Raw genomic sequence first — 25,917 nt, forward strand, 5'->3', positions numbered from 1 at the left:
TGCAGCTAGTTAAGAGAAATTCTATTGCATATATCACAGTTAATTAACTGTCTTGACTTCATCCATATTACCTAGTATCAAACGAAAGGTAACTATTCTGTCTCATTTTTATTTCAACACCACTCTTTCCAGAATAACCTGGTACAAAGCAGTTATGTCTCATGTGCAGTACGTGACTCGAAATTCAACATCATTTTGATAGACTTAAGAAATCTGTAAGAGGGCTTGACCTTTCATATCAGTCATTGCACGTACGCTTTGTTTCGTGCGCCCCGTCAAAACTCATATATTTGATCCTTTTCTAAACAAACCGCTTTTAGATTAGAAGCTCAATCACTAAAGACATGGAAGTGTTGTCATGTCAAAATAATGATCTTTAACAGTTTTAATATTGCAGACAGGTTTTAATTATTATTTTTTTGGCCTTGAACGATAATGTCCTGCTTCAAGTTTCTTGAGGCAGAAGTTAGTATGGAACGCGACAAGTTATCAACATCAAAATTGCATTAATGACATAAGCATTGGTAAAACTTATCACTAAACGAAAGGATTCCGGTCGTTGAACAGATTATTTTATCGTATAATTTATTTATTATTTTATTTATTTATTTATTTATTTATTTATTTATTTTTTACTACGTGAAAAGCAGTAGTGCATTTTTCATATCAAAGAAAGAAACTGTCACAACGGAGTTGCAAGGTTGCCTTTTCGCACTTCTATTATATGGCAAATAACCAGCAACCTCTAGAATTTCTCCTTTACTGCTTAAAGACACCTATTGAAGTCAAAATGTAAATTGATGGCATGGTGCAAATGTTGAATTGAAGGTATAGAGATTTAAATAAAAACATTTCACTAGCCATATTGTGATTCGTGCTTAAATATCAAGAGCTAATTTTCTCTTGAGAGGGAGGGAGGAAGAAGAAGAAGCGTGAGGAGAAACCTCAGTAAAAACTTCTGAACAATTCCGAGATTCCTGAAGGTCGTTTTTCAATCGAAATGTTCGTAAATAGAAATAAATTTTCCCAAGAACTCGATAAAAATTTTTTCTCGATAACGATTCTGGATCACAGATGATTGCTTATTTAAATTTTATAACAGTATCAGCTCACAAGTTACCGTATTTCCGCCTTACGTTTTAGCTTCAGATTCTGAAAATGTTAAAAATATTCGCCCACTTTTCCTCTTCCTCAGTGCGTTCAGAGAATTTTAATGGATTCGTCCGCGTAATGATCGTTTCCGTCTTACTCACAAAGCTAAACGTTCTCAAACTATCTGCGAAGGTCACGCTGAACCTTTCCGTTCTAACTGTTGAACTTTTTACCTGCCTAATATGAGAGTCGGCGGTCATAGCGAAGGAAATTCGAACCGACATTCACTCTACGATTTCGCCGCGTCAACTGCACATTCATTTTCTATATGCTTCTGTATTTTTCCTTTTGTCACTATATCCATTCTCTTCCTTTCTTTCTGTAATGACTGCTGGAAAATGTTTACTTGCTTTCTGAATATGATTGCATCCCCCAATAAACTAGCTTTTCGAAATGGTTTATAAAATGGTTTTATAGAGAAGTTTCCCTGTCAAACGCTGGCTTCGAAGCCGATGTAGGAGTGCTCGCTGCCACAGATAGACAAAATAATCTGTAAATATCATTTGTTGCATTGGATAGCACATGTCAAATCCCCCCCCATTTGTTTAAATTCTTCCCTGCTGCTGCCAAACGGATTTTGAAAAACATATCTTTGCACCACACTGTATTGTCACCCACAATGATTGCAAAAATGATTGCAATGATTGCACAATATTTGCGATGTTAATATTATCAGAAAATAGTTTTAAAAAATTTATCGCAAAGTTTCGCCAGTAGCGACAAAAGCCATAAGTGAGTCAAAAAAAAAAAAAAAAAAAAGGGCTAATTTAAAAAAAATCTGAAAAGGCGTCTAATTAGTATTTTTTGTCACTCTTGTTTTAAAAGAGAGTGAAGAGTTTATTTTTATAATGCTTGAAAATTTCAACGGGTGCACTTATGATTATTAGAATTTTAAACCATCATAAAAAGTATAATACCATAACAAAATTCCCAAAATCAACTTTTAAACTGAAATGCTGAGAAAACGCAATTAAACTTAAGAAAAAAATTTAGAACGACGCTTTAGATTTTATTATAAACAATTTTAAACGCATATTAGTCGTTAAGCTGTGTTGTTTTTGAGATAGTAAATGTAGAAGTGATCAAAAACATGTGACGTAATGACATCACAACCTCGAACGTTTGGTTTGGTTTTTTGTGATTACAGCAAAGCCTAAAGGGAGGGATGCCTTCGTAGAGGGCTTTCTTAGGGAACTGGTTCGTACACACGTTACACATGGAGAAGGGCTGGCTACATGGGAAAACGCCCATGCAGCCAGCCTTTTCGCGGGATTCGAACCTCGGAACGAACTACCGGTGTTCAGCGACTTTACAGCTCGGCCGCTGGTGGGCCTAAACTCGACAATAATATGTCTGCAAGCGATGCGATGGCCGGAAGAACCGATTCACGCCCTCCTTCTGCTTGAGACTACAACACATTTTTTAAATACATGTAGAAAACCGCACACTTAGTATTTTTTTAGAATTCTTGTTTTAAAAGACAACTCCAATACTGCACTTTCCATGGAAGAGGAAGTTTGCCAGAGCCTTCGAAGAGGTTGGACTTCTATTCTTCCATTCCTACCCTAAATTGTAACCGTGCCATTTCCACTAGCATAGCCAGACTGAGGACAAAACACATGAAAGGAATGAAGATATCCTCTGATGGTCAACGAAATTATAATAGCTGTCCTCACTGTATTGATATCGAACTTTCTCCAAACCATCTTTTCGACGTCCTGCTATTTCGGCTAAGCTCTTCAGTACTGATAGAGCTCCCTCGCACCAACTCTTCTATTCTTCGAAAATTATTGATGCTGCTGCGGCTGTTCTGGATACTTTTGGCCCTATTTGACTCCTCTGCACTGACTCCTTGGACCCGACAACAACAAAAGTCAACTAAGTATTTATTATTTAATCTGTGAAAATTTCAAAACTATATCCGACACACATTAAGGTTCTGAAATTTTAAAAACCATGGGCATTAATTAAATAATAGGAAAAAAATCGAGCGTTTTTTTTAAATATTTATTTAAGTTCTTTAAATATTTATTATAAGTTCGCCTAAGAAATTAAATTAAAATTTTCATAAATGTTTCATTTAAAGGATTTTTTCTTCTGTATTCAATGGTACAAACAGTGAAATTTTGATATTCGTTTGTTAAATGAAAGTATATGCGAGAAATATATATATATAATGCGAGAAATATATATATATTTAATATTAAATCTGAAAACCTCTAAATCGAATTTTGGAAAAATCTTCTTACCAGATTGTGTTGTCATCCATAAACAGCACGTATACAAAATTCGAACTCGACAGCTTTTCGGAAAGTAGTTTGAAAATCGATGACAAAATTCCAGCCATAGAGAAACACCCTGATTAAATTAAATAAAAGCTTATTAAAAAAAGACCTTATTTTTGAGTAAATACAGGTCGCGATGGAATGCAACTATATGCGTAACGTATGTGCGTCATGAAGCAAAAAGTTATGAAAGCATTCTTTTATTAAAAACAAAACAACTGGTTTGAAGATTAAAAAAAATGCCATTCTATATGTTCTGAAATATTTTCCCTTCTAGCTATATACTCTCTCGTTTCGGACAGCCTTTAAAACTTTGCATTATGTGTTTCATTTTCCCTGAAGTTGAAAGTGAGGTGCATTGTGGTTGATTCTATTTATCGACTCAATTTATATTTTGTAATATTTTCCTGTGTTAAATGATGGTTCAGGTTTCATTCCAGTACGCAGCAAAATGCTGTCGTAGCTAAAAATGTTCAAAAAAGAATTGAAGGCATCCTTTTACCTTTTTTAGCAAAGAATAAAACCTTCATTGCAGTAAAGACTTAGAAATACTTGTCGCTGGAGCGACGAAACACTTTAAATATTTATTATAAAAAAGAAAATATTTATAACGATTTTAATGAATGCAACTAAATTCACGGCTCGAGCTAGTAATTAATAATAACTGAAATGAATCTTTATTCTTATAAATCGCTTGATTTGCTAATAATAACAGAATAAATTTGAAAGAAAATTTAAATATTATCTTACACTTTGATGAACGATAAAACACCGCCCCGTCGAAGACAAAAATATTTTAATTCGGACAGTGGCAACGCATTTCTTTTAATAGTTGAGTATGTTGAAAATATTCGAGAGACAAATATATTGCGCTTTGCCGAAGGGCAACACAAAGATTTTATGTCGCTGAGTTTGTTAATCAAAAGTTCATTAATTTCGCTTAAGATATGAAATAAAATAAAGAGCAAATTCGGATTTAAGCGCACATCTTCGGGTGGAGGATTACGTATATTCAAAATTGGGTAGCTCTAGGTGCCACTGTTTTTCTACCGTGGGAGAAACATGAGTACATAAATCTATATTTACATACAGATTCTTGATTATTTAATAGCAAAGATGAAGAACAATAAGGGATAGAACTTAAATTCTTATTGAATTAAACTTTTATAAAAGTGTTTTTCAAAAATTTGATCTTAATTTTTTAATGAAATAAATTTCAGTTTTTGAATGCGTTTTAAATTTAAAGAATAGATAGAGAGAGAAGATATTTTTTGCGGTGATTTTGATTGACATAAAGACATTGAAACTATTTAGATACTGATCAAAAATAGCAGAAAAAGAATTTTAAGGGAAATGAAAGAAAAAAAAAAAAAAAAATCAGATGTGTTAGAGATTTAGCCATTTCAAACAAGCATGTAACCTTCTTTCACTTGAGAGTAGCAACAACCAAGTGATTAAGTGTTTCTCGTATCTGAGTAGTAAAGATATTTTTGTTCTACATTATCATAATGTAAACACTCCCCCCCTCTACGTTCTTCCTCTATATATGTGTTTGTCTTGAATAAATATTTGTCGTAAAGACGTTTCTTCTTTTTTCGATTATTTCGAAATCAGTTCAGTTACAACTTCTGTGCTGTGAAATAACTCAATGTTCACCTTTACAAATACCCACTCAGAGTTATTTCAAGTAGTTGGCGAGTTATTACATTTAACAACTACTTTACCTCATTGGTATAGTGGTTAGCGATGCTAAATGCCGTATCGTTGGGCCCATTTTCGAATGCGGAAGATGGCTTGTATGCTTGTAAGAGTATAGTATCTTTGCAGCATAGGGGTACTTAAAAGTCATGGCGAACCAAAAGTCCTTTGGACTGGTTTAGTGGTAAGCGAAAAAGGGGTGGAAGATCTTTAAAACCGTAACCTAGGGGATTCTTCTATAAAGATGGAACAGAGTTCTGTCACAATTTCATGCTGCGAATTTCATATATAATAGAGCGTTCACATTAGGGTTTTGCGGTGAATACCAGCATAAAGCGAATTTTGTTATTAGTTGAGGATGAACATTAACCTTCTGCTCTTAAACTATGCCGCATGCCATTAAATTTTCATAACTTTCCAGTCTGAAGGAATACTGTGATATGAGACAAGGAAGGATAGGATTTAAATCAAATCTAACTGTTACTAAATCTTTTGTACAATACCCTCTTAGTGACTTTTTTTAAATGATTAAAGCAGTAGAATTTGCATATATAGAATGCTCAAAGAATCACAAAAATGCTTCATTTGGGGAAAAAAAAGAGAGAGCAATCACGCAAAAAATCATTTAAAAAAAATCCGAAAACTTTCAGATTTTGCATTACGCCCAAAGGGACATATTTTTAACATTTTGTGTGTTACCTTTATTTATTAAATATCATATTCTTCGCACTTAAACCACAAAATTCAGTTCAAAAACAATATCGCAAAATAATTTTAAAATGAGCTTATCTTTAGAATTTCCGTTACACTGTCTCGCGTGTTGGAGATAATTTTCTTTCCTTTTTTTTTTTTTTTTTTCTGTTCAACGTTGCCATTTGCTCGCTTTGAAATAGTTGAATTTGTTATAAAAATGTTTTTTTCTGTACGACGTTGCTATTGCTCGCTTTGAAATCGTTGAGTTTGTTAATAAAAAAATTCTTCATATTTTTGCAAAATATGAAATAGATAATAAAACAAATTCCAGATTCCAAATTTGGGCTTCCAGATTCGAGTGGAAACGTACATTATTCAAAATTTGTTGGCTCTAAGTACCGTCGTTTTATCACAATGCGAGAAACATACGTACATTTATGCAGATCTTTCATTATTTAATTTCTTTTAATATAATACAGGGCTGTAATATTTAGTGGCAACAGTGTGAAAAGTGAACCCAGAGTTAAAGTTTTCAACGCAAAATGCCAAAACGAAATTAATAGTTCTTCTGGGCTAACGTCCTTTGGGCTAAAAGAAAAAGAAAATATTATTTATATAAATAATTTTAAAGTTCAGCTCATTAAATAAAATTTTTTGGCTATAAAAATTTTTTTTGGTTATGTATGATTAAAAAGAGCTCTAAAGCTTCTAAAAATGACGATTTTAAGCCCAAAGTTGTTAAACGGAAATTTAAATCAAATGAACGTGATAATTTTTTTCTTATGTTCATTATGTCTTCATATTATTCCTACAGTTCCCAAAAATTCTGTTTATCTACTAGCACAATTCACGCATTAGTGCAGCAAAAGAATTTTAAGAAAGGTAATCGGCATCCCGCGACAGAAGTTTGTTTAAAAATTTGTTATTGTTAAAAGCCGCACAATAACTGAAAAGACTTTTTAGGTAGCTCACGATAACGTAAAAACGTAACGATAAACGTAAAAAAAAAAAAAAAAAAAGAAAAAGAAGAAGGCTTTAGAAGATTATTTTTTTATCTGTTCGATGATGCAAATACTCAAGTTCTGCGATGATTCCAAAAACAAGGATAACTGAGAAAAATTTAAGTTTAAAAAAAAGTCAGTGTCGAATTTTGTAAAAAAAAAAAAAAAAAAAAAAAAATTGCTATGCATTTTTTTATTTTTATTGCAAATATGTATAAGAGTAAAATGTGAATTAAATTGACTTCGAGGAAGGTCAAAAATTTATTTCTACGTTTATTTGACTCAGCAAACATGAAAAAAAAAATCAAATTAAATAAAACCATAATAATAATGCTCAATGATTCTTCTTAATCTCTTCATTATATGTTTTTTGCCCTTTGAAAGTTTTGCTGTTTAATGCATATTTTTTTATTGTGAAAATAAAAAATGCGCATTAATTTCCAAATAGAACGTCACTTAAGGTTTTAGGCATCGATTTTGGGACTCATTTATTAGTCTTGAAACTAATACATTAGAAACCAAGTTATATACTTACTTAATGCACTATATTATACACTAAAGATAAAGGTATATTAGAGAATAACTTAAATTTTTATTCACCTTACCCCCCTCTTTTATTTATTAACAGAATAGGACTACTAGTCTCGAAACGCGATTTTGTATTGTTTCACTTTTCGTTCAAATCTATTGCCTTTCAGCAAAATATAAGACATTTATCTTCCATATTTAATTTATCTGCTATTGATGAACAAATTAAGCTGTTTAAAAGCATCAGATGCAATTCTTAAGAATATTGTTTTTTGGCTTTTGAATCTGATTCAGTTAAATGGAAATGCATTTAACTTATGCTATAGCTATTTAACTTATGAAATATATAGAAGATATATAAGGTTCCGATGTTAGTTCTAAGTGTATATTTATCTACTATTCTATGATATTTTCTGGTATTCCACTTAAACCCTCCCCACTGAAAATCTCTGCTGATAAACCATATGAAAATTTAAAATAGTCTTTTCAGGCGAACTCTCTCTTTAATCTCTGAATACTTTCAAATTTTTTAAAATTGTTTTATTTTTATTCATTTATTTATTCATCTTTTGCATAAACATTGGTCCACTAGGGCAGTATTATTTTAAAAAACTTCGTTCTTAATATAAAATACTTCTTTTTCTTTTCAAATTAATTCATGTACAAATTAAAAATTTAATAAAAGTGTGTTGACAATGTAGGCAAAACATTCTGAGATTTTCCATTTTCCAAAATAATTCCATCCTCTTTACTCTTACGAAGATGAAACTTTAACATATTCTTTACGCATTTCAAATGCCTTATTTAAGAGCAAATTGAATTATTCATTTAATGAGACACTTGAAAACACTCCTCTCATACCATACCGTTCTTCCATCAAATGTCTAGAAGCTCTTTAAAACATTAAATCACTTTAAAGCAAGGTAAAGTGGAAATCTTCGAATTGTGTTTTATTTTGACACAAATTCTATAAATTCTTGCGATGAGAGAAAAACTTTAGGAAAGAGGAAAATCAAATTATTCAGGGATCTTCGAACATCTAGTTACCATGGCAACTGATCATAAAGTGCATCCGTCCTGTCGAGTGCATGAAGTTTCTCATTTTCTCCGATCATTTATTTGTTATTTTGAGATTTTTCTCTCTTACGTTTTGGATTTCATCTTCTCTCACTTCTTCTTATTAGTGCTGATCGAGTTTTTTTCCGGACTATTAATGAAGCACAAAAAAGTCTCAAGTACCAAGATTTTCATCGATTGCTACATGCTTATCATCGGTATCGTTTTTCGTTGACAAAGACTTGTGAAGCAGCTCTTAATGATAGCGAAGGAAATAAGCGAAATAAGGTAGATGGAGGTCAGATTTCTGGATCGATAATAAAGCATCGAATCAAAATCATTTGATATTAAGAGTCGAAGTTATTTGTTTGATAAATTTATAACATTTATTTTAAAATTTTAAAACTTTTCTGCCATACAAGGATAGAATGTGCATACATAAATTAAAGAATATTCAATTTCGAATATTAATCGGTTGTTTGATGAATGTAAATTTTATTTTGATGCGGCATAATTTCAATTGCAAAAAATTCTCATACGATATAAACTTTCTCAACAAAATGCTAACTGAATTTTTTTTTCTTAACAAAATGCTTTTCTTTAACAAAATGCTAACTGAAATTAGATTTTTAAATATTCTTAAACTTTGTAATAAAAAGCCAACTTAAGCAACTCAGCAGGAGAAAAAATTTACGTTTTGTTTCCAGCCATGGGGAGGTATGTTGCAAACCAAATCTTGTAAATTGCATAAGATCAAAAGGTGGTTGAAAAAATTACTTTTATTAACCTTCCTTTTTTTTCCACATTTTGATAAAAAAAAAAGGGGGGACAGTAAAGTGTAAGATGCAAAAAACTCGATAGATAATCTGAATTTATGATTTTTTAAACATCTTTGAATTCGTAAAATAATCACAAAAGTAATAAATGTAAAATAATATCCCAAAATTAAAGTTTTTTAAAACTAATGCGTTGAAAGTATGATGGAACGTCGACAATATCTTCAGTTTTTTTTTTTTTAATTCGTATAATTTTCGTTAAAATAGCCTAGAAAAATACCATACTTTTATATTTTTAGAGACATGATGCCCGAGAAATTCTGAAAAATTATAGCCCTTATAGAAACAACCAACGCTTATTGGTTTATTAAAGCATGAATATTACACACCTCTATTATCAAATAATGAAGAACTGTATGTAGTATGTACTTGTGTATGTTCTTCGCATTGTGGAAAACGACGGCACCTGAAGCCAAGCCGCTTAATTTTAGACACACGTAGTCCGTTGTTATCTTTTTGAAAAATGTAAGTTATTAGCCCAAAGGGGCGTTAGCCCAGAAAGACTATTAGTCTCGAAACGGCATTTTGCGCCGGTTCACTAAAGTGTCTGTTTCACTTTTCAAATTGTTGGCACCAAATATTGTCGCCCTGTATTACATTTAAATACATTTAATGACGAATCTGCGTGAATGTTTCTCGCATTGTGAAAAAACAATGGTACCTGAAATCATCAAATTTTGAATGACGTAGTCCTCCACCCGAATATGCGCACCTGGAAGCCCAAATTTCAATTTTTTTTATTGTTTATTTCATATTTTACAAAACTTTAACGAATTTTTTAATTAACAAACTCAACGATTTCGAAGCGAGCAGTGGAAACGCTGTAGGGAATAAACCACTTTTATCTCCAGCAAGCGAGATTATCTATCGAAAATTCTAAAGATATGCTCTTTTTAATTATTTTGGTTGCAAAGGAACATTAGCTCAAATGTTCTTAAAACGTGTATGTGTGTAAAAAAAAAAAAAAAACCTTCTTTGGGCGTAATATAAAATCTGAAAGCTTTCAGACCCCTCCTCTTTCAATTTTATTTAATAAATTCGGAGAGCATATAGAGTATTTTGAAGTTCCGGGAAGTACCCTCTCTACGCGATAATCACGAGTGTGAAGCCTGTTCTTTGTGTAAAAGGCGACAAAATATCACCCTAAAATGATGCTAACTGTTACAAAAGAAGAAAGAGTATTAGCCCTGTCCGCACGGTTTCTTTGGGGTCGAGTTTCGGAGTTTTGAACTGAAAGTATGATGATGCTGAATATTGTAGTAAAATTTGTGAGCAATTTTGTAAATGCGTTTCTTGATGGTTTAAATTTCTAAAATGGTAGGAATTGCAATTTTAATCAAGGAACTATTTAAAAGCAGTGTATTGCCACTGCCTGAAATAAGATACTTTTATCTCCCGCGCACCAGCCTGTTGCCATTCAGTAAAGCATAACATTTTCAACTTTCAAGTTTAATCTGTCTATCGAACCAAGAGATTTAAAAAGAACAAATGCAGTTCTTAAAAATATTTGTTTTACTTCTGATTGATTTAAATCAAAATGCATTTAAATCATGATATGTCTAATGAGAAGCATTAAATATTTTATGAAACTGCACTACCTGAACTTATCAAAATCATTATGTGTTTTCTCTTTTTTATGATTACGCATTTTCATCCCGTGTCTATCCGCGGCAGCGGGTTGTCTATTTAAAAATCGAAACTACAGAATATGCATTTCCAGAACTCCTTATAATTTTTTACTGAAATAACTCATCAGTGGCGGAGTGGTAAAATCCGTGAACACTGGCAGTTTGACTTGGGTTATATTCCAGGCGAACGGGGATGGCTGCATGGGCGTTTTTGTGTACCACGATATTTTCGACGACGATGTTTTTAAACTGCGAAGTTTTTGAACCGCTTTATTTTCGACGACGATGTTTTGTACCACGATATTTTAGGACTGCGATGTTTTCTCTTTGCGATGTTTTCTCCCACGATTTTTTGTAGCACGATGTTTTCGCCTTGCGTTGTTTTCTCCGCGACGTTTTCGTCCGCGATGTTTTTGCCGCGATGTTATCGGCGGACACCTCATTTTTCATATACGTAAGTACAGATATCATAAAAAAATCCATTTTGAATCTTTTACAACCCGCTTTATAACAATGAGCCCTTTATTTTATCCATACGAATAGATATCAGGCAAAAAAGTAGTCATAATGGATTCCGAAACGGTCAAAATAGATTTTCCGTTGAAATCTGAAAACCAAATTTTTTCGCGTTTACAATAACCCCTTTACATCGTGCAAGAAAGTAGAAAGAATCAAAATGATCCAGGCTTTGCACTTTATAGCACATCTGCAAATCTAATACTATATTTTCGACTCTCATTCCTTGTATCTGTTTATTTCTGGTACAAAATGAGATCGAATATTACTGATAATAAAATGAAATTGTATTGTAAATTTGTGGAGAAAAATTTGTTTTTCTTATTCCTTTAGATAAGTAAATATTCGGAAATTTACGTATATAATCCTGGTTATAATTCTGGCAGTTGAAGCATTTGAAACGAAATGAAGTGAAGGAAATACGCTTATGTTTGGTACAAAAAATTTTTCTGCACTTTTATGTGTTGTATAGCAAGTTTTTCTACAGAAGCATTTAATCATATTGCTTTATTATGCATTTAACAACAACAACAAAAAAAAGTACTATTGCTGTTAGCAATTTCGCAGAGCATCGTTAAGTGATGCAGTGAGTTTAAAGCATATATCAGAGATATGATTTACTGCGTAAAAGAATACATCAGTTCAAGTAGTCAAAAACAAGATTATCTACATAAATATGTTTTCTCTCATATCTGAGTTTTGTACTTTAGTCATAACCGGAGAGGGGAAGGAGGGTTTATCACTAGCGTATCTCATTGAAATACAAAAAACTGTGTAAACAGATTATTTTACATAACTCAAATTCTCACTTGTATTTGAACAATTAGGAAAAGTTATAGGAGAAAAAAGTTGATGAAATAAGGAGTCATAACTTATCCTTTATCGAATTATGATGGACGTTCACATATATACAGGAATTTTCCAGCTTAACTTTACTTATTAAGTGTAATGAACCGCGCTTACACATTGCTTTTTCATGTAATCGCCTGTCACTGCAATACACTTGCTCTAGGGAACTTTCTTAATTTCAAGCGAATAAATCTCTTTTGATTCTATATTAATCTATTTTGGCACAATGTCAGTAATTTGGTCATTACATCTCAATTTCTTCCTTTATAAATATCTGTCATAAATAATAAAGAATCTATAATATATGGCGCTGTGTTGTTGAAGGCTCTGTTATCTGTATTTCTAAATAATGAAGACTCTTGTATGTATGTATGTATTATAAATGTATGTATGTTCCTCGCACTGTGGAGAATTGACGCCCCTTACAAGCCTTCATATTTTGAACACACTTTATTAGTCCTTCAGCGAACACGTGCACCTCAAAGTCTGAGTTTCATATTTTGTGCGCATTTAATAGATTTTTGATTAAATAAAATACAATTAAAAAAAGGTTTTTTTACAATAAGCTTTTATTTAAAATGGATACGATAATTAATGCACTAAAAGGAGAAGAATAATTTATTATATAGTACTTTAATAGAAACAAGAAACAAAAGATTGAATAATTCTATTTGTAGAATTAATCTATGATTTTATATCGCGAATAATAAAAGTATGGGATGCTGATGATAAATTTAAAAGGACAATGTCTTAACAATACAATTAAATCAATAGATTTCATTATTTAGGCTAGTGAGTTATAAGTGAACTAAAAAAGCTCATAAAAGGAGCGATTTAAAAACAGCGTTGTTTACACTCAGATAAGAAGACGATATACACATTTCAAATTTAATTAGAAAACTTGCTAATCTAAAAAATAATATGTTGCCACTCAGTAAACGCTAAAATATTTATTTATCTTTCAAATTTAATCTACAAATTCTTCGATTTAGTAAAGTGACTACACGGATTACAATATTTTTTATCTACCACGCCCCAGTGCATTGCTTTTCGGCATCTACTTTGTCTTTAATCTTCTGTTGCTGATTAGCAACCGGAGAGATTTAAAGCAATAAATGCAATTCTTCATCTCTATTATGCAATTCTTCATCTCTATTATTATTTATTACTAGCTGGAGCCATGAAATATCCATAGCTGGCCTCATTAAAGTCAAAGTTTTTTTCTTTCTTTTTTATAATAACTATTGTAATTTTTAGGTGGCTTGCTGAGCTAGTGGATAATATTTTAAATTTTATGACGGTTCTGAACCTATGTTTCTCCACTATCAACACTTATTCAAAATTCTATTATTTCTCTGAAGAAGGTTTTCCGATCGATCCGAATTAACGCATCGATGTCGGTCAGCTTATATTAATAGATTGGGGTTCTCGGCCAGCAAACAAGCTCTCAGCTAGCCTTCTTAAAAAACTTGCACTAGTCTCACTCTGTAGATTAAGAGACCACTAAACTGATTTTGAAGTCTCAAATAAATCTGAGACAGGCCCTTTCTCTACTCAAAAATATACTGATGACTGGCTGAGCAATACTTTTTTGAACCTCCTCCGACTTGATTACAACTAACAGGAATGACGAAAACAGAAACAAGCCCTGCTACTGACAAGTTGTTCAAACATGTGTGTAAGTGCGAATGGAGGTAGTCTGACCAGAGCGGCCAACTTGAATAAATGTGTCTTAATCTGGGGACACGATTCAGCGGTTAATGGTCAACTTTGCATAATGTGCCGGCAACTTTATGCAAGTTTACCATTATACACCAAGGTACAAGTCTACCCCGACGTCAAGACATAAAGGTGCCTTCCTCCTTATGAAGTTTCGCAATTCCATGAAGGAAGCAGCCTTTATCAATATTCCGTGACGTTCCTGGGAAGATCTAAGTAAATAGTTGCCGACTTGAATAAAGATGCCTGTACCTTTTACAAGTCAGCCGTTCTTCATTGAGACATTAGGAATGATCGGCACGTTTATGAAGTTCAGTTTACATCGAAATGAGTGTAACCTTCATCAAGATGACAGCACGCTCATGTAAAGGTTTTTTTATTTTAGTGAACAGTCGCCGACCGTAAAGATGCCGGTCCCCTTATGTAGTTCAGCTTATAACTCGGAGAAAGCAACTTCCATCAAAGTGCAATATCTTTGTGATGGTATCTGCCATGGCAAAACCATCGTAAAGCTATCGATCGGAACCTTTATATTAGTAGACCACCGTTTGCCAGCTGGCATAAAAGTGCCCGCATCATTATAAAGCCGACACAATTATTAAGTTCAGATTATCGCTTGAAGAAAGCAACTTTCACGGAGGTACTGGTACCTTTATATTCGAATGTCTTTTAGTTTTGGCCGAATGCTCTCATATAGGTACCTGCAGCACTATAAAGTTAAATTTATAACTTGGAAAAAAACACCTTTCGTCGAGCGCCAAAATGTTAAATTATGTTAAAGCCCCTTTACAATCGCATCTGTCTTGGCGAACTATCACCGATTTGCATAAAAGTGTTAGCATCTTTAGAGACAAGGCGCCTTGAGAAGTTTACCGAATTTCCGATACGCCATCCACTTCTGCGTGAGTGTGTGTCTCGATTAGTCGTGATTACGTTGAACTCTTTAAAAGAAGGAAGCAACGGAACAGGTTCTACTGCACGTATAGGTATAGGCGAAGTGGATAAATAATTTCACGATTGGTCCTACAGGTGTAGTTCTCCCGCATTAGGTGAATGCTCCCGTCCTAGTTTTAATAGGAAACATTCCAGGGAACGGTCAGAGGGTCCTCCACTTCTCTTCCCCTACAATCAACTGCTCGAATCGTCGTCTTTTTTAGGGGTCCCATGCCTCACGGACCCTATACACTTACAAATAGCCATGCCTTCTCCGGGAACTCGAACAGAAGCCCGACGATATACTCGGAAGTAGTATCCGGAGGTCCTCGTACACTCAAAGAATGCCGCCCGGAAGACTTTGCGCAATAGAACAATAGATGATGCAAGAAGCTTTATAGGAGATTAAAACCAAAGCAGAACTTATTTGATCTGAGGAAAATATTCGAATTAATAAATATTGCCTAAATGAAGCAGTTTAATTTTTAACAATAAATACCATATAGATGACATTCATTACGATTAAAAAAATTTCTTGGACACCATGGAATATTATTTCCTTGAACTGCTTTGAAATAAAATGAAATACTTCTGGCAAAACGCAGAAAGTTAAAAAAGAATGATAAATATTATAAGGTATTGCTACCGCCTTCTTGGCATGCCTTCGTGGTGTGGTGGTCTTTGCGCTGAGCGCATATTCCAGAGGTCTGTGGTTCGATTCCCGGCGAAGGCGTTTGCTAATTTTTATCTTGCTTGCTTCCAAAAAAATACCTAATGTCTCTACAGTGGCACCCGAACTAAAAGGATGTTGGATGATGATAAATAAAATAAAAAATAAAAATATTTTTCTGTAAATCAATAGAAAACACCACTACCTTTAAAGATACTTATAGTAAGCTAAAAATTTACTCAGATGTCAAAAATATAACATTTTGTGCTGCAGATGGTGCTCCAAATATGATCGGAAAGAAAAAGGGTTGCCTAAAATTGATGATAGATGGGAATCCAGAAATGCTTCTTGTCATAGGGAAAACCTGGTAGCTAAAAACATTCGCCTGTTCTAACCTGACATAAAATCTCTTTCGAGCAAGCATCAAGCTCAAGGATCTCACAAAATTTAAGTAATAAATAATTGCTAAAAATAATATAGAAGAAACTTTCATTAAAATTATTTTGTACTTAATTTCAATTCTCCATTATATGTTTTGAAAGTTTACTTATTGTGTTTGATCACAAAATTTCCTTCTGATTTCCGCCTAAAACCTACCATTCAAGTTTCTTTCGTGAACATTTGAATTTTTGAATATTAAAAATTATGTATAAGCTAGGGGGAGCATACGAATTTTAGAGAGGATTAAGTGGAGCAATAGCACTTAAAGCTTTAAAATGATTCCATTTCATGTACACTGCGACATCTGGTGGAGCGAGAGAAAACTATTTCATCAATTCATTCAGAAAACTCTCATTAAAATTCGTCTTTGGAGATGGGAGAAAAGGAAGAAAAAAAAAAAAAAAAAAAGAAGAAGAAGAAGAATGAAAGAAATCGATATTCATTTGAACTTTTTATACTTTTTATTTGGTGTACCGAATTCTGCTGCAAAGCATTTCTGACAAAAACAAATACTCTACAACAGTTTTCAAATCGTAATAGTGATTTACATTCATTTTTTTGTACCATTTATTATTGTCTTTAGATCATTTGACAAATATTTTTTTTCGTGCGTGAAAATTGGAATATACTTAATTCAATTATAAATTATTTATTAAATTATAAAAAAAAACTAATTTTTTTTTTTTTTTAATTAAGAATTAAACCTTGTGCATCAAGTACATCATTTAAATTTCCACATATAAATTCCTGCATGTATTGTGAGATGAATTCAGGTAAAATAATAAAGTGCATACTTTAAAATTATTTTTAGAAGCATATTCCCACATATATTTTAAGTATTTTCTTGGTCAATTTATTCTAATAAACGTCATTATTTTTAGTTCATGTATACCACCAATAAATATGAAGTTAATAATTCACTCATTACATATAATTAAGACCTACGTAAGTAAAAGTTTAATTCCTTTAACGGGTATAAAAAGAAAAAAAACTCTACTATCAAGGTGATTTCATGATTTGTGTTAGGAACCTGGCAAAAGACAATATCAAAAAGAACTGAACTGAAGTGTGATCCGTGACGTAATGAGTTTTATGTAATGTCGAGAGTTTAGAAAGCGTATCATGTACTGAAATGTTATAGTATTAAGCGTTATTAAATAATTATGTTTTGCGGATATGTTTGCGACCTTCTCCGTCTCAAGTGTGATTATTTATTTGATGTTCAGCAGATTCTAATCGTCGGTTAGAAGGTAAAGAACACATGTAATACTAGTAGAATTAATATTAATAAATGATTTCGTTTTGATTTATTCATCGCAACAATTTGCCTCTGTTCTTCTACTTTCCCACACCTTATTCATTCGATTAATTAAAATGTTTAAAACTAATTCCATTGAAAGGTTTCCACGTATTATTCTCTTCCAAATCGTATTCAGTTATTAAAAAACCATAACTTTACTTTACTGTAACTAATCAGTTCAAGACAGAAGAGAAACACAGACAGAAATGATTAATTATGGAAGATTTGTTAATTTCGTCTTATCGGACATAAGTTTCGTGTTCCTTGATGGGAAACTTTAACGCTCTTTTGGTTTGGCTGATCTTGTCATTGTGTGTAGAAGTGTATTTTGTGATTATGATAGACATAAGATTTGGAACAATAATCTTATATTCGAAAAGGCGAAATTATTAAATCTTCGATAGTTAATCCTAGCTGGAAATTTAATCATAATTTTGGCTTTGGGTCTGCAAAAATTATCCATTTGTGAATTAGATTTTTTAAAGCTTTTCACATTAATTAAGGCTTATCTTGTTTGGTTAATCATGTTAATTCCAATCCAGTTCTTAATGTTTTTAAAATTCTATTATCTTAATTGATGGAGCTACCTTCTTTTTCTTCGTTTGGATATAAATAACCGCGGTGTCTCTTCATTGCAGATTTCTTTGTTCCTGATGAAGAGGAATCTGTAACTGTTTGCCCTCGAAAGCAAAAAGAGTCTTGACTAAAATCCACGCAATTAAGAAGACACAACAGTTTTCAAATCGTAATAGTGATTTACATTCATTTTTTTGTACCATTTATTATTGTCTTTAGATCATTTGACAAATATTTTTTTTCGATAATAAAGCAAAAAGAGTCTTGACTAAAATCCACGCAATTAAGAAGACACAACAGTTTTCAAATCGTAATAGTGATTTACATTCATTTTTTTGTACCATTTATTATTGTCTTTAGATCATTTGACAAATATTTTTTTTCTTTGCTAAATTGATCAATTATTTTGTTTCAAATTGATTATAAACGTTTTGGATGGGGCAAGCACGGTTCAATTTTTTAAATTAGAAGTGCTGGAGCTCTACGGAAAGCTATCAGGAAAGATGAATATAAATAAATAAATATAATAGTAATGTAGCCATGGGAAGGAAATTTCTTTCCCAAATAAAGATTTGTCCATTAACTTTAACAAATTAACATGTTTAATATGTCTAATTATTTAATTTACCAACCCAGCATAAAACAATCATAAAGAATATAGAATTATGGATGGCTGCGGGTTTCACATCTTTATACTATAGCCTGTTTGGAGTTGACCGTTAGCCTATTTTTACTCGCCACCAACGGAGGTAGAGTCAAATTTCAAAAGTTAGGGGGGGGGCGAAGCTCAAAATAAGGGAAGCAAGTTATGTAGTTCTTTTGGTTGGTTACAATAAATTATTAATAATTAAAATTAAATAAAATATAAAGTCGTATATAAAAAGTAATAAACTAAGTGAAATTAATGATGAATAGTTAAGCAATAAATTAAAATCTCGGAGCTCATTTTATTTGAAGCTCTGGCTAGAATTTCAATTTCATTCAAAAACCGAGAATTACCTGACGCTGGATCTTGTAGACTACGGCTGAATTTAACCCTTGCAGATTTGCCAGTTTTCCCGATTCAGGCAGGAGACTCCTGATTTCCGTCCGTACTTCCAGCTGACCCGATTTACAACATATTTCTCCCGCCTTTCTCTTATTCTTAAGATTTCTCACGATTATTATGTCGCTTCACTTAATACTTCGTTATTTGCACCTAAAAAGAGTGATTTTTGGAGTCTGAAAGTGCATAGTTTTTCTCTAGATTACATATAAAAGAAAAACCATTGTTTTATCAGTGAGACATTACGGCAGGCCTTCTGCTTTGTGTGTGAGAGCACATGTATCTGGAAACATCATGTTCCAGTTCTCCAATAAGCGTCAAACGCTGCTGCGGGCCATCTACCATATATTAGCCAAGATCGAGGTTGTTATTTCGTTCATCTCGCCAATGAGCTCTATGAGTTTCACACGCTTTCAAAAAATATTTAAAAAAATGGTGATTCTGCAAAAAAAGTAAAATATTCATGTACCTTTCAAAAATCTTACACAGATGACTTTCTTTCTATTATTTCCGTCAAAGAAATGTAATACCTTTGCAATTCTGTCATTGCGATTTTTTGATATCGTACGGTAGAAGAGCCGGTGTTCCGGTGTTCTTAAACATACGCATATGCACAAAAAAAAAAAAAAAAAAAAAAAAAAAAAAAAAAAAAAGATTCTGTGGAAACGAACGACCAAATAGTTATTAATGCAGAATGCCTGTTCTCTGCCTTTTCACTGGAGCACAAGCTGATACTGAATACATAGGATTCATGCTACAGTTTTGCTTACAAAAATGTTTCCCGATAGCGAAATTGCTAAGAAATACTCAAGTACAAGGACAAAACAGGCTGCAATTGTTAAAGAAATGAGTGGGAAAAATAAATTTTAAGTTACTGATTGCATTAAAACAGCTCCCTCCTGCCTCTCTGTGGATGGAAGTAATAATACCGGTGCAAAAATGCATCCAGTTTTGTGTTTCTTTTTTTAATTCAGAGTTTTCGGAAACTGAATCTTGTTTACTTTCTGTCTCAATTTAGAAGAAGATTATACAGGCATTAATATAGCACAACTAATTATTAAAACTTTAAAAGAAAACGCAATCCCTCTGGTTAATTGATTAAGCAATTTGGTGCCAACAACGCATCAATAATGATAAGTTTGAACACTGGTGTGGTAGGTCACTTCTTACATTTAGCAACTGAAAATTGGCAGCTCTTTACCACTAAAAGTGGAAAGAGTTGATATTTACTATATCAACCCTTTGAACACGTTGTTAATATTTACTATTATCTTGAAAAGAGTTCTAAAAGGAAGGAAAAACTGAAACAGCTCCAACAACTGCATAATACTGAAATAAGAAAATATTTGAAATATGTATGTACATGCTGGTTATCTTTAGAGAAATGTTTATTTAAAATTCTCCATCAATGAAGCTACTTACATTTAAGAATTAGTAACTGAGCTTTCAGATATTAATTAGTTGCTATTTAAAGTTGATTCATTATTTTAACAAATTCTATCTAGGTATTTTTATCATTAAAAATATTTTTGTCGTTGAGAATATTCTCCTGATTTCTTAAAAAAAATTACCTAACTTTTGACTGTCGTAGGTCAGCAAGTATGCTTGATACTTATGCAATACGATTAATGTGGTTTATGCACAAAAGAACTTAGCAGTAAAAAGCCTCAAATAATTCCGTATTTACGTTATTACGTAATTAACGTTAGAAACATTGTAGAGTCATTAGGATTTTTTGGAAGCAAGAGAGATGAAAAATTAGCAACCTCCTTCGCCGGGAATCGAACCACGGACCTCTGGAATACCGGCCCAGGGTGCTACCGTTACACCACGAAGGCACGCTAGGGAAGTGGAAGAAATACCTTATATACTCCCCTTTTTAAAGGGCGACTAGGGTTTTAGTTGCCAAATCCTGGGTGCGGAGAATCATCATCCACAACCCTTTTAGTTCGGGCGCCACTTGTAGAGACATTAGGATATTTTTTGGAGGACAGAGAGATGAAAAATTAGCAACCGCCTTCGCCGAGAATCGAATCGAACCATGGACCTCTGGAATACTGGCCCAGCGTGCTACCGTTACACCACGAAGGCACGCTATATATATATATATATATATATATATAATGCATATCATACTCAACTGATAATTTATATATATATCAGATAGTATTCGGTTACAAAATAAAATGAAAATTTGAATTATTTAGAACTTATTAAAAAACTTGTGTTTGCTAAAAAGTAACACTCAGAGAAGCGATTTTATAGGAGATAATATGCAGCAAGAAGACCTCATGCTTCGCTTAGTGACAAAAATTGTCCAAACGAACCTTTGATATATGGATGGTAGCATCTCTCATATGCGATTGTAGCATGTGTTGTCACCACCGGACAGTGGAATTAGGAGATTCTAGCTAATAAAAGGATTGAACCTTCTTTCTGCATCAGTCGTTGCCGTGATTATGAGTCATGGCTTCTTTTGGGGGGAAGGGGTTGAAATGGCCATGTTGTGCATGTTCTAACGAAATAGAAGTGAGTGTGTTTAGATTATAAAATTGAAAACTGCATTGACAATCACGAAATTTTGTGTCCATCAATGCACACGATTTGCTATCTTATTTATCCGCTTTAAAAAACACAACCTTCCTCAATTCTGCAAGTCGCCTCAAAGTGTGCTCTTAGCCGGCGAGGGGATATACCTGGGCGAACGGGCGAAGTACGTCGGGAGAATAATCTCCTGGAAGGGTCATCCAAAGCGTGAAGTCCGTTCCATTATGCTGAGCTAAGGCCTGCAAGCAATGGAGCAAAGACAGACTTCTTTCTTTGGACTTCGCCCAGGGGGCTCCAGTCGTTTTGACCAACAGAAGCTGCTCACTTCCTCCTCCGTATGGTTTTGTTGACTACCGCAGATGATGCTGCATCGTACGTCGCGCAGAATAATCAGGGACGCGTTCGGGGCTTTGGCAGAGGAACCGTTCGGAAAGTAATCTACAGTCGCTTTATAAGATAAAAACCCTGAAAAATCCTACAGTGGAACATAAATGGACTCTCAACAAGAGCTACTAGAATAAACTTGAACAAATTTTAAATATTGCAAATGCCCACGATGTACAAATTATAGCAATCCAAGAAACGAGGTTAAATACGACTTCAAACTTAAAAAATCAAAGGATTGATTGCCAACATTTATCAACTTGACAGACCCTCCGGGAGAGGAGAGGGTCTGGCGTTTCTGATTAGAGGTATCAACTACAAGAGCATTGATTTTATTACTCCTAGTTCTGACCTTGAGAATCAGGGCATAGTTGTCACAATGGGAGGCAAACCGTTTCATATCTACAATGTATACCACCCCTAACCAATCTCGACTTCCTGAAAGCCTTTCGTTGGCTCTGAAAGAGAACACGCTCATTTTAGGTGACCTCAATGCCAAACACCCCTTCTGGGGTTGTTTTTCAAGCAATGGCAGAGGAGAAGAATTGCTGCATTTAATAGATGACACTGGGTTTTATGATACTCAATGACGGTACCCCTACCCATGCTTCCTATAGTTATAACACCACAGAGGCGTTAGCCGTTTCATTCGTCTATTCAAACATCCATCAATTATGCAAATGGACTGTGATGGACTCTATTGGGAGTGACCGCCTACCTATTTTAATTAATATAAAGGAAAAACGGCGCATTCAAATCATCAGAGAATCATTCTAGAACTTTGCTAAGGCTGACTGGAACTCCTTCCATCAATCCGTTGTTAACTGCCATTCATACAGAGCGTTTGACCGACGATATAAACGCTAACTGGCTTAAATTTAAAGAAATAATACTATGTAATGCCAAGATATATTTTCCTACGGGTAACATAAAACACTATGTGCCGTTCTTCATTCATAAAGATCCACTTTTGACTTTTGGAACCTCTTTTAATGAAGAAAAAGCTCCTATTGCAGGAGAATACCGATACTGATAATAATCTTAGCTCTAGAGATGAATTAATTAAAATAAATACTAACATCAAGATTGCTTACGCACAACTATGGCAAACTAAATGGAGAGAGCTATGCAATAAGCTTGATGCTAGAGTGTCGGATTCTAAGCTCTGGAAAGTTATCAAAAGCATAAATACAGAACAGCCACAATCTGAGACTTGCAATGCTTTAATGAACTCTCTCCAGATGACAAGATTTCAGCCAAATTTCTGGGCTCGTTTTATCAAGAAACTAGCAGATTGAACTTCTCATATGAAGATAGACATATTAAGAAAAAGGCCAAGAACATTATCAATGGTTGTCACAGTACCGATCTTGGGTCCTCCCAATTTATTCAGACATATTCCTCTCAGATCTAGCCTTCTTGGATCTAACCAAGTCACCTAGCCCTGATGGAATACATGGCCAAATGCTGGAAAACCTGGGCTTAATTGGCAAGCAAAGACTTTTGGATATTATTAACCATTCTTGGTCCTGTGGACGGCTTCCTGTAGACTGGAAGAGGGCCACTGTTATTCCTATCAGAAAACCAGGCAAAGAAGCAAGCTCCCTTATAGACCTATAGCCCTTAATAGTATGACTTGTAAACTAATGGAAAAAATTATTCTTGCAAGACTTCATTACTTTATGGATCTCAGTCATCTGTTACCACCTGAACAATACGATTTTAGAAAAGGGCATAATACCACAGATCAAATCCTTTACTTTTGAAAAAAGATCAGGGACGCCCAAAACCTTAAACCAACTCGACATTCCGTGGCGGTCTTGCTGGACTAAGGCCTTTGAAACTGTCTGGAAGGACAAACGTATTGCTAAAATCCACGACACTTGCAACACTAGGGGTTCTGCCTTGGTTTGGATAGCTGACTCTCTGCACCAGAGTAAATTTAACAAGACCTACTCGAATCCTTTTAGACTGGGATAGGGAGTTCCTCAGGAATCAGTCTTAAGCCCTACTCTATTTTACCTATTTTTGGCTGGTATAGAGAAAAGGAAACCAAAACTTGTTGATATTGCTATCTTACCTGACGGCATTGTTATTTGGCATTCAAGCACAGATGTGAATAACATCGAAACGATCCTTAACACCACTTTGGTAGCACTCTTTGCAACATAACATAAACTGACTTTTAATCCAGCTAAATCAATAGTGACTTTTTTTACTACTAATAAACACCTTTATAACTACAAACCAAAGTTGTATTTCGAAGCTCAACCCTCACATATGAAAAACATCCAAATACCTAGGACTCATCCTTGATCCTGAATTCAATAGCAACAGATATATAGACTATTTGGTTTCGAAGGCCCGTAAGCGCCTAAAGATCCTTAAATATTTAGCTGGCAGAGATTGAGAAGCTGATACAAACATACATGTTTTGCTAATAAGACATATTCTAGAATATGGCTACCAGTTTATTCCTGCGCGTCTGAAACCAATTTTCAGAAATTAGAACGTATACAACTGAATGCCGCTCGAATTGCTTGGACTCAGAAATAGCTGCCTTCTGGTGTAGCCTTATTCGAGACTAACTTACAGCCACTGCATATTAGAAGAAGAGTTACGTATTTCAATAAAATATACAGCTATGGCCCCCAACATCGTACTTCGTTTGTATTTCCATACATGGCACAACAATAAAAAACTCAAGAAATACAGCCCTTTTAGCTTGGCAGAAACTCAGAACCTGATCTCTTGGGAGGTTATACCTCTAAGATCCGTTTTTGATCACTCAATGGGACTACCGAGAGTTTTTTTCCACTTTGATCTGAAATCCACTGCAAACAAACTCACCATAAAGACCTTCTTAGGCAACTGGCTATGGAAATTATTACTTGCATTCCTAAAGATGCGGTGCAGGTCTATACTGATGGTAATCGTACAGAAGATCGTACTGGCAGCGGTATCTTTATTAAGACCCCTCACTTTGAAACTACAATAAAGCAACGCAACCCTGACACTTGCTCTGTTTTTAGGAACGAGTTAATTGCGATTAATGTGGGGCTTGATGCCATCTTGGCTAATACTGTGATTTTGGGTAACTATGCATTTTATCGGACAGCCGCAGTGCACTACAACATCTTGGTGGCTGGTCGTCCGCATGCAATGAAAAAAGCATATCTATTCTGCTCAAACTGAGGAAGGTCTCTCAGACCCACGACGTCCATCACCAGTGGATCCCATCACATGTTAATATTATTGGTAATGAGATCGCTGATAAACTGGCAAAAGAGGGTAGTGAAAATTAAACGGTCACTCGCTCCTCGCTTACTTACCAAGAACTTTACTCAAATGAAAGATCTAAACTTAATGTAATATCATTCTATATTGAACTAATATTGGTGCGTATTCCACCTACGCACCATTGGTACACAGGAACATCCCCTGGCTCCCTACTGGAAATCAAGTGTGACCTGGCTTCCAGACTGCTCTAGGTAGACTAATAAGTTAAATGTCTTTCCTTTGATAGTGGCAGAAAAATCTACCCCGCTTGTAGAAAATGCTGTGACCATCCAGTTTCATCGGATCACATACTGGGTTGCATCGGACTTTCTAAGGAGGACTTCACATCCTATCCCCTCACTGTTACTGATTTTTTGACAGTCAACAACCCTTTGGAGTTGATCTGACATGTGTCAGATCTTTCGAGGATAAGCAACAACAAAAAACACAACTAGAAATTAAATGTAAATTGCAATTCCCAAATTTTTTACTCTCTTAAGAAATGTCTGTTGTTCGTGACCTTTACAAAAATAATATTGCTCCTAAAATGTGAGATAATAATTTTGTTTGTCATGGACTGTAGGTATGATATTTGTATTAGAAAAATTCTGAGGAATTTGTGTTTTGACATTAGAAACTCCTTAAAACAGTCTTTGTAGAATTTTTTTTTAACTGTTACATTATATTATCTTCCATCATTATTCACTCGCCTTAGCAAGTTTTGCCACTAAAAAAACCGAGAGTTTCTCAGACTGTTGCCATTGTCCAAATCATAACATTT

The sequence above is a fragment of the Stegodyphus dumicola genome, chromosome 6 (assembly GCF_044657685.1).
Source record: "Stegodyphus dumicola isolate Sdum_Otavi_A_Nest chromosome 6, ASM4465768v1".
In the NCBI taxonomy this organism is placed as follows: Eukaryota; Metazoa; Arthropoda; class Arachnida; order Araneae; family Eresidae; genus Stegodyphus; species Stegodyphus dumicola.